A 21,095-nucleotide genomic window follows, 5' to 3' on the forward strand; every position below is an offset into this window, starting at 1 on the left:
CGTGATGCTGTGGCTGGGAGTACAAATGAATTTGTCGCCCAGATAGCGGGCATAGTACCCAGTAGGTAGTTTTGTCCCCTCTTAAATTCTCCAGTGTCTATCATTTTCATCTTTATGTCCATGTGTATTCAATGTTTAGCTCCCACTTTTAAGTGATATTTGATTTTCTCTTTCTGTGATAGTTCGCTTAGGATAAGTAAGAGTCTCCAGCTGCATCCATGTTGCTGCAAAGGATATGATTTTTTAAAATGTTTTATGACTGTGTAGTATTCCATAGTGTGTATGTACCACATTTATTATAGCTAAGTTGACAAACTTCTATTTCCTCATTCAAAACCATTTCAACTCACAATTTCATCTTATTTTTGCTCTACTCATTATCATTAGACTTTTTTCCTCCATTTTCACTGCTTCATATCTTTTCTTTGTTCAAGTCCCTGTTTTTTCCATCAGTGGGAAATTCTTGATAATGAACTCTAGGTCTCTCTGTTAGTTGCTTTTTCTTGAGTAGTTTTCTTTTTCTTCTTACTTCCATGTTCAGCCAAGCATTTTTACCTGCTGTTTTGTTATGTGTTTGTGAACAGATAATTAATTGAAATTTGAAAGGTAAGTGCCACAGACCAAAAGAGCCACTCGAATTGCCTCCAACAGGTTTGAGGCAGTAGGCACTGACCTCTGGTTAGAAAATAGGGTTCCTAGAAGTGATGCTCAGGTTACAATCACAAAGGATATTTTGTAAAAGCAAGATAAGTTTTAGATTATTTTAGATAAATCTTAGACTTAATGTTAAAATGATATGAATTAACAAGTCCAAATGTGGCTGCTCCTTGCAGTTTATAAGGCACTGTCTGTACTCATTGTTACTTTTAAGTACACTTAGACAATTTTGATTTCTCCTCAGCAATTATCAATTATCACTTAACTAAATCAAACCTTTGGATTCCTTCCCAGACCTGAATTACAATTTCCTTATCTTTTTGTGAAGGCTAGGAGCCCCCAGACTATGCCAATGACAGTAGGACACCTAAGCTAGTTCAGGCTTTGTTAGGAAAATCCCCACCAGCTGTTCCACCTGATGCTGAGTTAATTGCCTTAATTAGCTTTCTTACAATAGCCTTCTTAATAAGTTCTTGTGAGGAGATCTTAAACTCGCATCATGATTCCTTCCTTACTATACACTGACCTTTTAAAAATACCCATTCAATCTTTTTGCACAACTGCTCTTGAAGTCTAAAATGAAAAATATAAAAAGCAAGGGAAAAATAAAACCCTCTGCTCCCTGTTTTTTTCTGTATCCCTCCCCTGAAACTGTGACCCTTAACTTCTAATCAAGGCAGGTTATTTTGACTTTCTAAATTACCAACAGCTAGATTGTACTCTGTTTTTCCCCCATGGTTCACTTAGCCTTTCTAATGAATGCTTAATTAACATTGATACGTATTCTTTCTTATGAAACTTGCAGTTTTCAATTTTGCAGCCTGTTGCGATCCTCCCTGTAAAGAGGCTCAACTTTTAGTTCCAAAACTTTACAACTTGTGGACACTGTTGAAAGAATAAAGCGAAGCAATTTAAAATTTAGCTCCTTTTGTAGGAATTTCATGCAGGCCCAGGTCTTGATGATGTCAAGAAGGATCATCTCTGTCACTCCCCTATAAACTGTGACATTAATTTGTCATTTCTAGACAGTAATTAAATTAATTCAACAAGATTTGTTTTTCATAAACAAGTTAGCCTTGCTATTGACCAATAATACCTTTTGCCCTATGAGATACGTGTTAATTGATATTTTGATTTATTCTAAATGTTCCTAAAATGCTTCAACAATATTTAAGTAATTGTGTATAAATATGCAAAGGTTCTCAAGTCCGGTGAGACAAAACACTAGCACAACACAGCAGGCACAGCACATTTATTACTCACAGATAGACAGCAAGAATAAATAGAAATCTAAAGTCCATGGCAAGTTTGTCCCCCAAGTCTCAGGAAGGCTGCCCAGGGTGAGAAGTGTCTTTCCTGTGTATGCCCCACTTCACATTGTAGCTGGGGGGCACCAGAGGCACTCTGCCCTGGGTTTTATACCCTTGGCACAACCTTGCACTGAGCACAAGCATTGTAGGACATCCTGTTCTAGGAAGAAAAAGGACATCGCCTGGAATGTTCCAGACATTTCCTCCTTATCTCAGGACATTTCATTATTGACTTATTCTACAATTATCCTGAGAGCTGCAAGAGGCAGGGTGGGGAGAGCTGGGTTAGCCACCGCTATCTGGAGAACTGTCTTCCTGCAAAATAATGTTAGTGTTTGTGTTTTGAGGATATGTGTATGTGTTTGTTTGTGTTCAGTATTCAGTAATCTTAGGCTGTATTAAAGTTTTCAATTTCTATCACCATCAAATGGGTATAAAAGAAAAAAAAAAAGAATCCTACAAAATCCTGTTGTCAGCTAACAGGGAGAGCAAGGAGAGAGAGAAACAGAAAGCAGGCATTATGCACTGAATTATTTTATGGTTAAATAATTATACTGGTGTTAATTTCATGTGGTGACTTGGACTTCATTAACATATATCACATTTTATGGCTATTTTGTCAATTTTTGGATATCATAAAACTATTCACCAGTAGCTTGTCATAATCAATCTTCCTCTTCCTACCCCCTGGCCCATCAGAAAGTTTAATTGGATATAGAGTATCTTAACTTTTTGAGTTATTTCTGGGGCAGAGGAGTTGAGGCTGTACAGAGAGAGGTGTGAGAAAGATTAGGAGGGAGCTGTCTTACGTGGATAAAGTCGTGATGAATAAGTGTAGTATTGAGAGGTGAAGCCAGCTGGACTTCTGGGTTGGGTGGGGAGTTGAAGAACTTTTCTGTGGCTAGCTAGAGGTTTGTAAAATGCATCAATCAGCACTCTGTAAAAACGCACCAATCAGCGCTCTGTGGCTATCTAGAGGTTTGTAAAATGGACCAATCAGCACTCTGAAAAATGGACCAATCAGCAGGACATGGGAGGGGACAAATAAGGGAATAAAAGCTGGCCACCCCAGCCGGCAGGGGCAACCTGTTGGGATCCCCTTACGCCTGAGGAAGTGTTGTTCTTTTGCTCTTCACAATATATCTTGCTTCTGCTCACTCTTTGGGTCTGCGCCACCTTTAAGAGCTGCAATATTCACTGCAAAGGTCCGTGGCTTCCTTCTTGAAGTCTGCAAGACCAAAAACCCACAGGAAAGAATAACTCCAGACACAGTCTGCTATGAGAAAGAGAGGTATGAACTGTAATAAATGTATAATGAAATCAAGGAAGATGGTGCCAATTTGGGCTTCGTGATTCTGAATATTTCAGTATTGACTGAGCTATGAACAAGTCCTAAGTAATTTGTAGTACTGTTAGAAGCTAGAACCTTTATTCAAGGATTGATTAAATGATTATTTAAATGAAAAGGTGATTATTTAAACTTTAAAATTAAAATAGCTATAAACCAATAGCATATGTTTTCCTAAATTTGCTTGGCATTCTACAAAGGGCAAGAGTCAGTTTAGCCATGGATGCATGTACATAAAGAAAGAAACTAGAAACAAATGAAATAAAGTCATTAAGAAAGTAGTAAGGTCCTGATAGTTTGCAATATTATTGTTACTAAACATTATTTATTGTTTGTTATATATCAAGTTGGTCCACTCTGATTTCAAATTAAATTTCAAAAACTCAAGTGCTTATACTTAGAGCAGAGATATTTACTTTTTTAAATGTCAAGTAATAATTGCTCTTTTACAACATCACTTATTTCTAAAGGAAGCAAAAATAAAATTCTTCCAAGAAAACGATGAATTGTTTTACCTATTGGAGTGACATGAATGAGCTGTGTTAGCTTGTGTGTGGCATATGTAAGAGGTGATTGCACTCCTACCTACCTTCTTTGCATGCCGGAATGTTAACTGCAGTTGTCATTTAGGGTGTCCCTTGGTTCAGTCATTGACAATAGTATTATAATACCTGTTGGGAAATTTCAATTTAGGATCTTACAAAGACAAAATGCGTACTATTGAATGAATTATAATATAGTTTATTATACCATTAATTGTAGCATAATGAAATGCTATGAGCAATATAAAATATGCAATGCGTTTCTGATATTCTAATTTCCTCTCCGTCTCTCTGAAATGGCTATAGTACACTGTGTCTGCTGTGCTCCTGGTTTCCTTTTTCTTTTCATTGTGTTGGTTCTGCTGATTCTCCTCCCTGTCTTCCAGAATGTTCCCAGGATGATCACTACTTTGAGTAAGGGTTCCTTTTTTTTTGTTTTTGTTTTTGTTTTGAGACGGAGTCTGTCACGAAGGCTGGAGTGCAATGGTGTGATCTTGGCTCGTTGCAACCTCTGCCTCCTGGGTTCAAGCGCTTCTCCCGCCTCAGCCTCCCGAGTAGCTGGGATTACAGGCACCCGCCATCATGCCCGCCTAATTGTTGTGTTTTTTTTTTTTTTTTTTTTTGGTAGAGATGGGGTTTCAGCATGTTGCCCAGGCTGGTCTTCAACTCCTGACCTCAGGTGATCCGCCTGCCTCAGCCTCCCAAAATGTTGGGTGATTACAGGTGTGAGCCAACGTGCCCAGCCAGGCTCCCTGGTTTTAATTGCGGAGAAACCTAAGCTTGCCTTCAGTAGTTACTCAGAGTTCAGGTCTTTCTTAAAGATTCCTCACCTGTAGATGAGGAAGAGTTACATTATGCCTTCCACTGATTAGAGATCAAACGAGTTCTCTTTATTTTTGTGGGGCAGATATTCTTTGGCTATTTGAGAACAGACTCTGAAGTTACGTGTGCGACTGCTGCTCTGAGTATTTTATTGAGCATTGCTTTTTTAGATCTGCCTGGGAAACTCTCCCCTATGTTTGGGTAAGAGAGAGAGATGGGGTGAAATTTATCCACCTTGACTGTAACAGGAAGAGTCAGCTCTCAACTGGGGATGGAATCAACAGGATTTTTCATGGGCAGAGACATTGACTGTGTGATATCTGAGACATAACATGGAGTGGCCTTCTTATTTGTAACTACTAGGATCTTTCTTTCCGCGCTCACAGTCTTGCATGATATACATGTATCAATGTTTCAGGACTTTTTTCCTCAAACTCTCTTTCAGAACCTATTACTCTTACATGAGATTATTTGTTTAGACTTGGCTATCAGGTTTTTCAGCCCATGCCATTATTCTTTGCTGTCAGATCGCTTACTGTCAGAGCAGAAACAAGAGCTTAAAGTTTATTGCAGTTGCAACCAATTTAGGTAGGGTTAGCCACTCTTACATACTTTTGCAGATCTTGACAAAAAGTGGTTGGGCTTTAATTATACAGAAAATTTCATCTATGTGTAACACCACCTTCTCTGGTAATATAAATAAGTGAGTTTCCTGCCATCAGTAGTATCTTTTAAATTATGTGTAGTTTAGCAAAAATAACCTTTAGTTGATTCATTCAACTATACCCATTGTTGAAAATTTATATTATCAACCAGAATTATCTTTCCAGAAATACCCCTAAGGAACTCCATGGTCTGTTTCAACAAACAGTCCGTTGTTTAAGGGGGATCTCACAAGACTAGTTGTGGCATTTCAATTTAAATATTTTCAATGCTGCAGGTCACCAAAAGCTGGGCTTGACATCTGCTTCTCTACCTGTAGGTCTCTGTGCATCTTATTTTCACTGGCCTGTGTTCTCTTGTTAAAAATAACTATGAAGTCTCAGATGTCTTAGGCATCTGAACTTGCTTTTCTACTGCTAAGGTTCCACTTTATAAAAAGTATTTCCTCTGTTTTAAGGACCTTAATTAAAAGGGATCTAAGTAGCTGAGAGATTACTACAGGATCCCCCTTATGAAAACAGAATAAGTCAAGTTATATGGGTTCAAATCTTAAAATAATGAAATTTCCTGCCCTTGGAGGATTAGGTAATCTCACACATCAGACAGCTCAATGAGGAGATGAAAATCTTTTAAGAAGTATATAAGTTCCTTTATACCTCTTCTGGGGTTGCAGTCTGATGTTGTCCAGCATCCCTAGCCAGTTTCTGCGTGACACATATGACAGATGACATTCATATGCTCAACACACTCCCATAGGCATACCCAGATTTTGAAAAAACACCACAACATTTATAGTAAAGTCAGGCACTGCAATAATTCATAGTCAACGTAATTATTAAAGTGGCATCAGTATCTGTTGCTCCCTGTGGGCACCTCAGAAAGGCTGGATGTTAAGCATGAATAATTAATTTCATGTTAGCTGTACCTCCACCCCTATTGTCTATCACTCTGGAAAGAGCATGAAATTCCAATGAGTGATAATGACATAATTAAAGATAAATTTTGTATAATTCAAAATTGAATATAATTCTAAATTATATTTGTTTTTTAAATTTCCAGACTTTAATATTTTATGATAAGTAGGGAATGACTTTCAGCCACATACCTCACAACCCATTAAGTCAAATGACCATTGATTTGGAACCTTATGAGCTGGGACTTGGGATACAAATCTGCCATATGATCCTGGGTGTTATAGCAAACTCTTGGAGCCTCAGTATTGGCATGTACTAAAATTGAGATTAAAGGCCTTGACGTCACTGAAGATTAAACGAGATATTTCTTATACATATTTATTTGTATTAAATATGCTAATGTTTATACATTATTTGGTGCTTCATGGTGACACATTCGCACCTTGTGCGTGTGCTTTCATTTGATTCTTGGGACCTCTGTGAGGTGCACATGGCAAGTATTCGTTACTTGGTAGATAAAAGAACAAACTAAGGCTATGGCACTAAATTATTTGTCTAAGGCCTATCTTTTTCCTATTCCACTTTGAATATACCCCAACAGTCCTTATCTCTAGCACTTACGCTTTTTACTTTTTAAAATCTCCATTGTGTAGTAACATGTGCTCTCGTAAACTAACATTCTTAAGGGTTTCAGAGAATTTTTAGAACATCAGAAGTTATTACTATCTTCCTGTAATATACACCATTAAAATGAATCACTATGGAGGTAGAGGAAATAATTTATAATAGGGGATTGGATTTGAAGTCAGAAGAAGAAAAGATAGAGGAATACATATACATTTCTATATGTAGAGAAAGGCTAATAATTAAGACTCAGAGGAATCACTTCCAGGGCCAGTTTTGACACTTTTATAAATGGTCTAGATGAGGGAATTCACACTAAAATATCTACTAAAAGCAGACTCTGATAAATTATTGACCTGACTTACTGTGCTGACAGTTTCATCTTTCCTAAGTTAGAAGATGTTATGGGGGAATTGTAACTTTGGGCTGAATTCTAATCTCAAAGGAAGGCTGGCTGGAGATGTGGTAGGGAAATCCACAGAGACATATTTTAATTTTAGGTATCTGTCGAGCCACCAAATCTGGTGGAGAAGATGAAAATATGGGTTTGATTATAGTAAAAGAGGTATAACAATCCAAATAATATTAACTTACAAATTATCTTGAACCTGGAAAGAGGTCTCAAAGTGTTTAACCTCAACAAGTCATGACCCTGCTCAAGTTTTTATCTGTTATTAACTATGTCATAGAAGTAACTTTTCCATGATAAATAATAATGTGACAAGAGGTGAATATCAATAATACATTCATAAGAGAATGAAGACTTAAAACAATCCCGACAGGCTAAACTCTTGGGTCAAAATCAAGATGATTAAGTTGCAAGTCCTGATGATAGTTTTCATTGTTGTTTAAATGACACCTCATGATGGTGGGGATGTTGCTAATGAGCTGATAAATTAGTGTAATCCTCCTGGAGGGAAATTAGGAAATAAACAACGGAAGCTCCAAAATATTCATAACTTCTAAGCTTGCTATTCTATCAGAGAGGATTAGTCTAAGAAAATAATCAGGAAAATATCTATTGACAGAAAAAAAACAACAAAAACATGAATAGTCAGTCAAATTATACCCCTGCCATAAGGTAATACAATACATCCATTGAAAATATGTTGTATTTACCTATTCATATGAGAATATCTCAATGATAAAGCAGTTAAAAAGAATATTAATACTGGAAGAATATTACATACTTTATTTTTACAAAATATATGTTATGCTTATGTAGATATGCAAATACATGCAAAGAAAATGTGTGAAGGGCTGTCCAGGAGTATGTCTGTGGTTTCTCTGGTTCATACTTTTAGGGATACAATTTCTTCTTCGTGTTTGTCTATGTCTTCTAATTTTCCATAACATACATGTGTTAATTTTATGATAAAAATGTTATCTTGAAAATATAAGATTAAGGGGTGTGCCATTTAAAAAGAAAACATTTTTCTGGTTATGTGGAGGACAGACGTTTCCACAATGTGATACAGTAGCTAATAAAAAAGACTGTGACTTAGGTTGCATAAATAACAATAGCGTTTTAACAGGGGTTGAGGGATGGAGGGATGTCACAGAGCTATAAACCCACATGGTCCTGTGATACTGCATTATAGGAACTACATTTAAATAACAACTGTATCATTCATGAGGTGGCAACTTGTCATATAAAGAAAAGTTATAGTAACTCAAGATGTTTTTCCCACAGAATTGCCCAGTTGGGGACCTAGGTACGATGAGCCAGGCTAACTGTGTTCAAGTACCTTAAGGATAACAGAATGAAAGAAATTCTGATTATCTCTAAACAAAACCTTAAATAAAACACTTGAGTAAATGGGCAGAAGATTCAGAGAATAAAATATTCAGAAGGATTTCCTAATGTTTAAAAAACTGTGTGGCAAGCTAGAGTAGAAATAAGTTCATTCCCCATCTTAGGCCTGTCATTTTGGTTCCTCTCTGATGCAAGTGGTTGAAAATCCTGCTCAAAACTATGTAAATCAAAAAGGAGATGTAGTGGCTGAGAAATGGTGAGCTTAATCAAGCTTTAGTTTTTCCGAGGCTACATGCAGGACTCTGATGATACACCCACACAATTCACTTCCCTCCTTCCTTGTGGTTTCATCGTGACAGCAGCTTGGTTTCATGATAGCCAGATGGCTACAGCCCTCTAGATTTCCCACCCTGTATCTCACATCCAAGGAAAGCCCTCTCTTATAAACGGTAGGATGAAAATTCCAAACCTGATTTGCCTTACCCATAATTGGCCTCCTTTCCTACTCCTGAGGCAATTACTGTGGTCAGCTGGGTATGGGATAGTTGCTTCATTACAAAAGTCAGTCAGGGCCTACCCTTCCACCAGTTGAAAATAGGGTCAAACTCAGGCAAACTTCCTGGGCTAACAGTGTGGACGGGTTGTTTCTGAAAGATATTCAGGCTAGTCTTCTATCTGGAAAAAAGACATCTAGACAATGGGCTGCAAAAATGACAGAGGTCTGTTAAAACTAGGATGAAAAACGTAACTGCGTGATTTCTTAGGTTCTTTCCAATGCCGAGATCCTATGAGACTGCTATTCAACTTTGCAGTTGGCACTGAGGTTTGTGGGGAGAGGTATGCAAAAGGAAACATAGGAATAGTTGATGAACTTCAGGAAGGTATGATCAGTACTCAAGAAAACAGGAAATTAGTGCTGTGGGCAAGAAAAGGAGTTGATGGAGAGTCCATTTAAAACATAAATACCCCTCCACAGTTAAGAGATTTTAAAGTTTGAAAAAACTGGGATTTCATCAGTTAATCTGGTTCTCTTTTGCAAAGGACTCTCTGTTTTTACTTAACCGAGTATGCATTTTGTGTGGCTGTAATGTGGTGTCTGTGCATTTCTCTCTTCTCTCTTGGTGTAACCTCTCCTACTCCCCTACACACAACACCAAGGCCTGGAAGGGTGCAAAAGAAGCAGCCATCTCTCCAAAACAGACTACTCCCCACCCCCACACTTACGCATATTCCAATGCTCCCAAAAATGTGATCAATCATAGATTATTTCGATTCGAAAAATACTTTTCAAAATCCATGTGATCCCTGGAAGGGTTAAGGCTCATTCACACTCAGAGTAAATTGCTTTAATGAGATAATCAGATCACCAGCTCCTGAGGGCTGCCAGCTCAGCAAAATTTCTTCTGCAAATTTGCACTTCTGTTTTGAGTAGGAGGGGGTAGGGAAGGCAAGGTTTTAGGAGCAGATGGTAATTTGGGGTACACTTTGGACAGCCAATAGACCTCTTAAAGAAATGTAGGGAAAGACAAGGGGAAGAATAGAAAAGCAGGAGTGACGGATTTAAAAAAGGAGATAGATGCTAATAAAAACAATTTTGCCTGGAATCCTGTCAACTGCTCTACGGACCAGCTGGAATTAATGAACATCTCTGCTTCCCCAAGTCACTGCAGCTCCTATAATGTCCTGTCATGCAATCCCCACCCATTTTCCACTTAAGAAGCAAAAAGAAATGAAGGAATAAATAGCCTGAGACAGAAAAAAGGAAGAATTTTTATTCATGTGCCTATCTCCTCTCCCTTTCTATTTCCAGTCTTATTTTACGTTTCAATCCCTAGGATTTGCCTTTTCTAGGATAACTGCATTGCATCCCCCAGGAACACCGAGGGCAATGCCCTTGTACAAAACCTTCGTTCATCTGCACTATATGTGGTTCTGGTTGATGAACCTTAAAAGAGAGGAAATGGAGCTAGAAAAGGTCTGAAGAAGGGCAGATAAAATGATCAGAGGGATTTTTAAAAAGGGTGCTGTGTGAGAGCAGATTAAAATGATTACCTTTCTACATACTGACCTCTACAAAAAGATAAAGGGCACAGATAAGGTAAACAGAAACTGGCTGGGTAGACCCTACAGTGCCATAGCCATGGGAAAGCCACAGAAGCTAGCAGGTAGAGAGGTGAGTAGATGATAGCTGCTACATAGCAGAGAGTATATTTATGCATTTCTCTACTCTTAAATAGTTAAAACTAAGTGAACTTAAACAGGTTTTGATAATGTTACAGCTGAAATACACATAATGAGTTATCAAAAATAAGCCAGATGATGTTTACCGGTGCTTATTAACTGCTGCTGTGGATAATTTAAAATAGTGTTTTTCAAAGCCATCAGTAGATCAGACTCACCTGGGGGTACTTTAAAACTGTACACAGATTGCCATAGTTCCAACTAAGACTTAAAAATACAAATATCTAGGAATAAGACCTCAAAATATGTTTTATAAAACAGATTCTCCAGCTGACTCTGATGTGCATAGGATTTGGGAATACTGTTCAGAGGCTAACCCTGCTACCCCAGAAGGCAGCACTAGGTCATGGGGAAGTATCATGGCATGAGGAAAAGCTGATTTAAATTCTGCCTCTGTTGCTTCTCTGGGTGTGACTTGGACAAGCTACATACCCTCTCTGAGTCTGAATCCATCTTACGGGGCAGTATGTAGAGTTTCTGGGGCATACTGGTGCTGAGTAAATGTTGACCTGTGCATTCCCACTCCAGCCTCCAACCAGGTCTTGTGAGTCATTGAGCACAGAAGCCTGTGCTAGTGTGATTACCGATGTAAGGACATGGATGCTTCTTAGTATATCCAAGTGTTTGTCTCTGAGAGGGAGAGAAGACAGTTTTATAGAATAGTGTGAACGCAGGCATGTTGTCTTTTTCTCTTGAACCTAGCTCTTCCATGCTTCCCATTACAGGTAGAATAGGGAAAGAAGAAACATACATTTCAGAACTCTAAGGTTTTTAACTTATTGGTGTTTTGAGCTCATTTGTCAGTATTTTAGGGTTTTGGCTCCTGTTGAGCCCTGTACCTTTTAAGATTAGTTTATTGACACTTCTGTGAAGTTTTAACTAAAGGCAAAAACAAATCAGTGGGGATCTGAACATGTGTGTGAACACCTGTTGGGCTGGGGTGTACATTCAAGCAGCTGTTGAGGAAACAGAAAATTCCCCACCAAGTTTCAGTTCAAATCTAGAGAAATGAACAGAGAACAGAAAACTAATGAATGGGAGGGAACTGGCAAAAAAGGGCTTCCTTCAAAAGGCGGGTGTAAATAAGGCAAACGCAGGTGTGCCAGGCTTCTGTGGAGCTGGCTGGAGAGGACTGTGAGGCAATGTGAGACAGGGGGAGGAGACAGCCTGAATCCTGCTCCAGAGCCCAGTAGTCTCCATGGCTGCTGCTGGGCCTTGGGACACACAGCTGTTTTCAAATTCTGTTTCCTTGAATGGAAACACAGACTTGCAGGGAGAGAGAGCTGTTTTGTGTGGTGAGCAGGAAGGAATGGGGAGGCAGTGAATCTGTGCTACTGAAATGTCCCCAGTGCCACTCCAGAGAATAGTGTGTCCGTTTTCCTGAGTCTGTCTTCTCCCAGACATCATCTCATTTGGAACCTCTCAGGGATTCTATTCAGCAATCTCTATTGTGTACCCATTTCTGTCCCAGACCCAGAGCTGATTGTTGAGGAAGGTTCATACCTCATCATGATGCAGAGCAAGAATTTTCCTGTTATATTGCAGTTGTGTTCAACACTCAAAGCTGAGGCCAAAAAGTGCTAAGTATCCATATTCCAGATTCCAAGAGCCACCATCAATGGTGATCAGACATCTCCCCAAAGAATTGACTGAGAGAATGTTCTCTGAGACGAAGCACAATCAATTCATTGCCCATTTTGCTTCTGACACCTCCACCCTACACACACAGACACATACAAACACACATCACTGTAAGAAGAAGATTGAGACTCAGGTGAGGGGAAATGATCAAAGTTTAGAAAGCATAGATTTATTTTATTCTACAGTTGGTTGGGATCTGGCCAAATGTCCTACTGAGCTGACACTTTACAACCTGAAGTAGGGATATTTGGAGGCAGATGGCAAGACTGTGAGATAACCTCAGAGTGACTCCTGCTCTCCTGCTATTTGGCATGTGCTATAGATGGAACCTTTGTTTTCTCCCCTACTCTTACAAGACTCATCTGTTGAAATCCTAACTCCCAAGGTGATGGCTATTTGGGGGAGGGGCCTTCGGTAGGTCCCTCATAGGATTAATGCTCTTATAAAAGAGACCCCAAAGATCTCTTCTTCCCTTCTGCCATGTAAGGACACAGTAACATGAACCAGGAAGTGGGGCCTCATCAGACACTGAATCAAACGGCATCTTGATCTTAGACTCCCAGCCTTCAGAGCTGTACGAAAGAAATGTTTGGTGTTTCAGCTTGGTATTTAAGCCACCCAATCTGATGGATTTTTGTTACAGCAGCACAAACAGTTAAGTGTGGCAATCATACCTGAGTTTCCTGTATGTCTCCAGGACACTGCGAAGAAGTTAGGCTTATTACTGGCACTCCATCTACAGTCCTGGTCAGAAGACTCCACATGAAGGAGCTGTATCCAGACTCCTGATGGTGGGAAGTAAAGACAAAGGTTGTATTTGAATCGGAGCTTTACTTCTCATCTCAGGGAACTGGATAATGGGGAGATACTCAGGACTGTCCAAAGTGCATATACAAATGTTCCATGAGAATCTCAGCTTTTTGGTCACTTGCTACACTGTAGAGTTTTGACAACAAGAGGCACAATAAGTGAAATAATTACCAGAGACAGGATGGGACCCTCACCCCCAAGAGACATGGAGCCTTCCATATACCTCTGAAGGAGTCAGAAAGAAAGGGAGAAACAGGTGAAAAAAGTATATGGTCTCTCTTTTCCCCTACCTATTCACACACCCACCAGAGCCACAGGGGCTAGCTTGTATTAGGGACTGGGAAAGATAATTTTGAATTGAGTTTGAGGCTGACATTTGGAAAGGAAAGCGGTAGCATCCTATCTGCCAGAAGTAGACTGTTTTAATAAACGCAAGTGACTGAGCTGTTAGAATTGGGACTAGTTATTAAGCCAAAGTTTCATTTCAGGAAGATGAAGCATATTTAGGGACCAAAATTGAAAAAAAAAAAAAAAAAAAAAAAAAAAGGAAACCATTTCCCATGTATGTTCTCCACTCCTTGAGATTCCTTAACTAAACAGTTTACACAAAAAGGAACCAGACCCAGTGCTGGTCTTCAGGGATGCTACATTTCAACATGGGATATAAGACATTGCAAAAACCTAAGGCAGAACTTGGTTCCACATGGAAGCTTTAGAAAATCTTGAGGACTTGAAAGAAGAATGCTTAGCACCACCCCCTGGGAGCTTTTCTGAAGAGCTAGCATTCAAGATGGGCCTTGGAGCAAGGGCTGACTTTAATCAAAGTGCACTTAAGTGTGTTGCAAAGAGAAAGCAGTTTTGATAAACAGAAGAGCCTGCCTAAGTGGAAGTCTAGATTTGGGAAATACAGCACATGTTTATAAAACAGAGTGTGATTTGATTAGCCAGGGGCAGTGTTGAGAGACTAGGTCTAAAAGGAAGGTGTGGGTAGGGGGAAACCCTTAAGTAGTTTCTAGTTAGTTTGGAAAAGATGTAGAAGGTGTTTTCTCATCTGTTCTCTGTTTTAGGAAAAGGACTTCAGCTCTGTTTTACTTTAATTCTTCACAATTTTATGAGAGATACATAGATATATTCTTAACATAGGAATTACAATATTGAAAAGAAAGACAAACCCCCCTAGCATTGTAGACTTTTTCCTCTCTCTGTCTGTCTCTCCTCTCTCTCTCTCTCTCTCTCTGTATACATATATATACACGCAAACACATTCATATAGGTATGTGTATACATATATGCCCAGTATATATCCAAAGTAGAATATGATGTATAAGATATTGTTATTTTTCTCTGATGGAGCTTTTTAGTATTATTAAGCTTGGTTTTTTTTTTTTTTATATCAAATTCTTTTTTTTAAACATATACTGTTTAAAGCAGACCAAAGAAAATAAAGCATATTAAGAGTCTGGATTGCGAAGCCAGGCTACCTGGGTCTATTTATTGTCTGTGAGACCTTAAAGAAATTATTAATGTTTCTGTTTCCCAGTTCTTCATCTGTGAAACTGGGATACAATAGGTTTCTTTTTACTTTTCGTATACTCCCAGGTTTGTTGTGATAATTATTTAAGATGCATAAAGCATTTGAAATAGTGTCTGACATCTTGCAAAAGCTATATAAGTGTTACAAATAGATCAAGTTCATTCTTGAACTGCCACAGTAAATTGTAGCATGAATATACCATATTTTATTTAGCAATATCCTTATTGATTGACATCTAGACTCTTAATTTTGTGTTATTGCAAATAATCCTGCTATAAATATTTAATCAATTTATAACACACGTTTTTAGAACATGTGTTAGAATTGGTATGGCAAATGCTATTATTGTAATAAATGCTCTTAAAATCACATTGATGCTAAGAATTTAATGTAATTTCTTTCTGATTTACACACTTGAGATCATTTTTCCCATCTCTGAAATGACTTGAGAGAAGCTGTATCCCAAAGATTTAATGAGGTTATGTCCCTTTTAACTGTCAAGAGCTTCCCATTCTCTACACTGATATTCTTTTGAATTGTTGATAATTAATCAGGAACATCAGTGGTGAAATGTCACATAGATATCACTCCAACCCTTCGATCTGTAGCTTTAAAGGGAGATTTTTCTCCCTGGCTGCTGGCCCTGTCATTGCCAAGTTTCCCTCTTATTAACCTTGAAGTCACATGGAACAGCCTCTCCTGTGATTTCGTCATATCTCCCATCTGAAGAGATGCTATCACACTCCAAAAAAATAAATTAAAAGGACCGTATCACCCCCACACATAGGCTGGTCACACGTTTAATTTTTTCCCCCAATGGGACTTCCTGCCCCACCAGCCACAGACAAGTCCTCCCAGACTTTGCTGTGGGTCTTATAGCACATCAGTTTGCCTAGACAATTTGATCACTTTAATTTTAAAAGTATTCATGAAATTATTTTCTTCTGTTGAAACTAGTCTTCTCTGAGCCTTTTGGAAAAGGAACTATCTGCTTCCTTTAACCTTCTCTTAAATTTCACAATAGTGATCTCGATTAATAAACAATGGTAAAGCACATTTTTATAGACGATTTCTACCATCTCTATAAACTGTACAAAGTGAAAAGGGGTCTTTGTCAGGTATATATGAAAATACATTCGATTCACAGCTTTTCTTGGATTTAGCACGGTTGTCCACATATAGGTCTGACCTTCAGCAAAATGGTGAAGGCTGTGGAGTTTGACTTCAGCATCTTGAATTTTCTTTTAAATATTAAAAAATCCCTTGCTACTTTGGGTTATAGGTGTTCCTCTGTTTTCTATAATATTTTCAACTAAATGCCCGTGCTGTCTACACTACTTGAAATATTAGAATAATGAAACAGCAGCGAAATTTTTAGAAAAAAGCAATAATTAGCAAGAAGGGTAGTGGCAGAGACACGGGAGTCAGAGCATGACCTTGGTGTGGGAGGGAGAGTTCATTTGGAGTGATAAAGTGGAACAATTGTCAGCAAGAGACATTAAAGTAAATGCAAGGTCTTGCTTTATTTCCAAAGCATCAGAGCTGCATTTGCACAAAGCTGAGGGTCAAAGCAGTCTGAGTAATAGCCTTCAAGACAGGATTGTGGAAAATGCAAATTAGAAGCTTCCAAGCTTGGGTCAGAATTGAATCAAGGTCCACAGAACTAGGATCAAGCAGGTATCAAGTCTGTAAGGGGTAAATCTCTGAAATATTAAAGGGTCAGACTGGAGAGCAGGAAGTTTGCTTGTGATGTAGAAAGTTGCAATCACAAGTTTTTGTTTTGTTTTGTTTTCTTTCTTTTTTTTTCCCTCCAAGACGGAGTCTTGCTCTGTTGCCCAGCCTGGAGTGCTGTAGTGTGATCTCAGCTCACTGCAGCCTCCACCTCCCAGGTTCAAGCAATTCTCCTGCCTCAACCTCTGGAGTAGCTGGAATTACAGGCACCCACCACCATGCCCGGCTAATTTTTGTATTTTAGTAGAGACAGGGTTTCACCACATTGGGCAGGTTGGTCTTGAACTCCTGACCTCGTGATCTGCCTGCTTTGGCCTTCCAAAGTGCTGGGATTACAGGCGTGAGCCACTGTGCCCGGCCTTTTTTTTTTTTTAATTGAACATATCGAACAAGGAAGGGAATTCTCTTTTACTCAATTTTATCAAATTCTTGAGTTTATGATTTCCTAGAAAATTAAAGGCAGAGCGTTCATCTTTAGCCCCTCCTATTCACAGGCATTCCTCGTGGAGTTCTATTTGCAGTGCTCTGTTTTTGGCAAGCTCTGGCCCTTTCTGTATGCTGTGTACTAAAGGCCTGGATGCCCCCTAAGAGAAGTCATTTAGTCCTACGAAACACATAAGCACCACCCCCCACCTCCCTTAAGAACTATACCTGATTTAGTCATCAGGGTTCCCAGGGAGAAAGTCACAAACGACAGTTCTCTAAAATACTGGACTTAATGGAGGCCCCAGAGGTCTAGTCCTATGACTTCCTGAGGGTTAAGGGGCTTTATTTCACCAGCTTCTTCCAGTACTTAGAACTTTTTCTGCCTTACCATGATTTTGTCCTCAACCTCTTTCTGTGTCAGTTGTATTTCAACACACCCCTCACTTCCCACATGATCCTTCAACTTCAAGATAAACCTTGATCTTCCAACTCTTTTCCACCACTGGTAGGTACATATTTTGCATTTTCTGGCACATTTGACTTTGTTTTAAAGAATATTTATTTTTAAAACAACTGTCTTCCATTCTTGACATCTCAGAACATTTTTGGCTTTTATATTATTTCTGCCTTTATTTATGAAGCTCCTGACGAAAGGAAGAATTAGAATTCATTTTCCACTTACTAAAGGTATCTAAACCAACTTTTATCCCAATTAAAATGAAGAGCATGCTGGCTTATTTGAAAACTGGAAAAGTAAGCTGTGAGGGCGTCACAGACAATTTTAAGATGAGATGTATATAAAAATACCTGCAGAGTAGGTTTTGACCTAAGAATCAACATTTTAATCATCACCCCAGGTAATTATGACACGGATAGTACTTGGATTATACTTTGTGAAACATCACAACGTTTTCTACTATTACATGAATGTTATCTAAATCAGCAGGTATTTAAGCTAATTTACTCTTTTATAAAAGGCTGTGTAAAAGGGGTTGCAGTATAAGATGAGCCATAATGCTATGAAATGTTCTTTAAGGTAAACTTAACAGGAGATTCTTGACACTGTATTTAACCCGATATAGAAGGATACCAGACGCTGATGTCTGAAAACACTGAGCTCTGAATTTCATCTCTACTAGTAGTTTTATGTGTTGTTTAGCACATCCTTTAATTAATTTTATTTTGTTTATTTATTTTTGTTTTTATTTCTGGAGACAGAGTCTCTCTCTGTCCCCCAAGCTGGAGTGCAGTGGTGCAATCTCAGCTCACTGTAACCTCCGCCTCTCAGGTTCAAGTGATTCTCATGCCTCAGCCTCCCGAGTAGCTGGGATTACATGCCACCATGCCCTGCTAATTTGTGTATTTTTAGTAGAGACAAGTTTTTGCCATATTGGCCAGGCTGGTCTCAAACTCCTGACCTCAGGTGATCTGCCCACCTTGGCCTCCCAAAGTGCTGGATTTACAGGCATGAGTCACTGCACCCAGCCTCCTTAATTCATTTTAGAGTCAATTTTTCATCTGTAAAATGGTGATTATAAAAATATTTACCATACAGTGTTGCTGAGAAGATAAAATGCATTAATGTATGGAAATAGCATAGTTTCTATCACATAGTAGGATTTCCTCAAATAGTATCTACACTGACCTTTGTTGTTTGCTTTCTGATTTCTCTAGTGCGGGTATAATTTGAGTACATATATGCAAACTCATGTGCGCATACACACACATATCCATACATAGAAAGACAGAGAAAGAGGCAGAGGGACAGAGACAGAGCCAGAGGCAGATACAGAGGAGGACAGGGGCTTTTGGTTTTAGAAGACGTCTAACCTCAAAGGTTGCATATCTAATCTTACCAGGAAAAAATTCTAGGTAACTATTTTAGGTTTGTATGTAAAGAACATAAATGTGCATGAGTCTAATCTGAGGGAAAAAATAGCTAGGGCTAGGTGTGAATTCTATCTTTGTAATGAGTACTTCTATCTTTTGATTCATCCTCTCAGCAAGTAAGGGATTCCTTCTCATTGATATTTCTTCAAAAGGCGTCCTGTGACTGCCTATGCTCCACCACAGAATTGCTCATGAATGAATATACAGAGCACTTCTAAACAAAAAAAAGAAAGCAAAACTATTCTCACATAGTCCTAAGAATACGGCTTTGAGACAATCCAAGAATGAGTATTACTACTCGGCTAAACTATTGGGAAATCTCTGCATCAGTGTTCCACAGTGTTATTTGACCTTTATGATGGGGAATAGATAAAAACGTGGGCATGGAGTTGAGTTAGGAAATTTGAGGTGGTGTAAAGTGGTCTGCTAAATGACCCAAAATACACTTATGTGCATTCCTTTCACTTTATTTCATTTTATGCAATTTAAATAGCAAATTAAAAATCATATAGAATTTGGACCATCACAATTCATGTGAGAAAGATGACTATAAACTGAAAAGCATCTTGAGGCTGGCCTGTACAGGTCTGAAGCCCCGCAGGAAGCCTGTTTTAAGGTCAGCCTTTGTCTTCATACTTTAAGAGTGGCAAGAATACATTTCTGTTCACCACCACTTTGAAGCTGATCCTTTTCCATTTTTTTTTCCTCACGTAAATCCTCTCAGGGCCTTTTCAGAGAGCATAATAGGCATATATATGTGGTTTTCAGCAGGACAAGAGTGCAGTCAACTATTGGTTTCTTATTTTGTTCCTGGTACAAATAGTCTGCAAGCTAAACATAATCTCATCATGCAATTCAGCATTTGTGCTTGTAGGTATTTATCTAACTGATTTGAAAACTTATGTCCACACAAAAACCTTCATGTGAATGTTTATAGCAGCTTTATTATAATCTCCAAGAACTGGAAGCAACCAAGATGTCCTTCAAGAAGTGAATGAATAAACAAACTGTGCTTAGATCAATGCTATTATTCAATGATTTTTTTTAAAAAATGAGCGATCAAGCCATGAAAAGACATAGCAAAGCCTTAAATGCATATTGCTAGGTGAAAGAAGTCAATCTGAAAAGGCTATATACTGCATTTTTCCATTTATATAATATTCTAGAAAACAAGGACCTTTAGAGATGATAAACAGATCAGTGGTAGCTGAGGTTTGTTGAAGGGGGACAGTGGAATAGGTGAAGGTGAAAAACGGGATTTTGTAACGTGGTGAAACTGTTTGGTATGATAGTGTACTGTTGGATACCTGACAATATGCATTTATCCAAACCCATAAAATTGTACTACCGAAAGAGTATACACAGTAAAAATCATCTAGGAGTCAGGTGATTCCAGGCTGTAATACAGACTGTGACAAAGAGTTTACCATGTTGAAAATGTATGAAAAATCGAACTGAAGTGGATGGGGGAAAAGGGACAGATCTAAGTACCTTTAGAAATTAGCATACAATATAAGATTAATGGCAAAAGGAACTGTAAGCACTGTAACCCAATTGGTAAAGTTTTATTCTGTGGTGGTACAGGCTAGCAATTCTGAAACCACTTTACATATATACTGGAATTGCACAGTTAAATAAATTAGATAGCATATGGCATCAGCTAGGTTTTTCACGGTTGGAGTTGGAGAGTACAGATAAGCAAGTTGTAAGGGAGGCCAGAATGATCCATGTAGTACAGGTTGACAGTTGGAAACATCAGTATGAACTCATATTTACTTTACTAGAGATGGATATACATAGAGGTATTTATGGATATTTGTATGCACATCAGTTAGCGTAGATACATATATGTTGTTACTCTGTCATCTGAGTGGGCCTAGAGGAAAGGCAACTCAGTAGTAATAAAATACCCAGAATTCAGATATTGGTTTCTAATGTCATTCTCCAATAAAAGAAGCTAGGACCCCTTGGAGAAATGGCTGATTCTAGGGCTGGGTCAGGGAATATATAGGATGAGCGTAGAGCTAAAGACACACACACAAACAAAACAAAACAAACAAATAATTAAAAAAATTTAAAACCCTCCACAATGATAAAGAAAGGTCAAAGGAATATAGGAGCCAACTGGGAGAGCTCCCAAAACCGAAAGCTGGAAGGATTCGAGCAACAAAATGAATAATGTAGTG

General features: G+C 38.5%; 2 long non-coding RNA genes across 2 annotated transcripts in view; one reads left to right on the top strand and one right to left on the bottom strand.

Annotated features, from left to right (window-relative positions):
* LOC126949253 (uncharacterized) overlaps positions 1–21,095 on the top strand; it is a 659,876-nt gene that overhangs the window by 383,211 nt on the left and 255,570 nt on the right. The gene's annotated exons all lie outside the window — the stretch shown is intronic.
* LOC126949254 (uncharacterized) overlaps positions 1,877–21,095 on the bottom strand; it is a 70,141-nt gene continuing 50,922 nt past the window's right edge. Inside the window, exons 3-4 of the long non-coding RNA XR_007723637.1 lie at positions 13,193–13,303; positions 1,877–3,986 (exon numbers count right to left, since the gene is read on the bottom strand). This is a non-coding gene — a long non-coding RNA (uncharacterized LOC126949254). The remainder of the gene's footprint in view (positions 3,987–13,192; positions 13,304–21,095) is intronic.

Source organism: Macaca thibetana, chromosome 2 (assembly GCF_024542745.1).
Source record: "Macaca thibetana thibetana isolate TM-01 chromosome 2, ASM2454274v1, whole genome shotgun sequence".
Classification (NCBI taxonomy): domain Eukaryota; kingdom Metazoa; phylum Chordata; class Mammalia; order Primates; family Cercopithecidae; genus Macaca; species Macaca thibetana.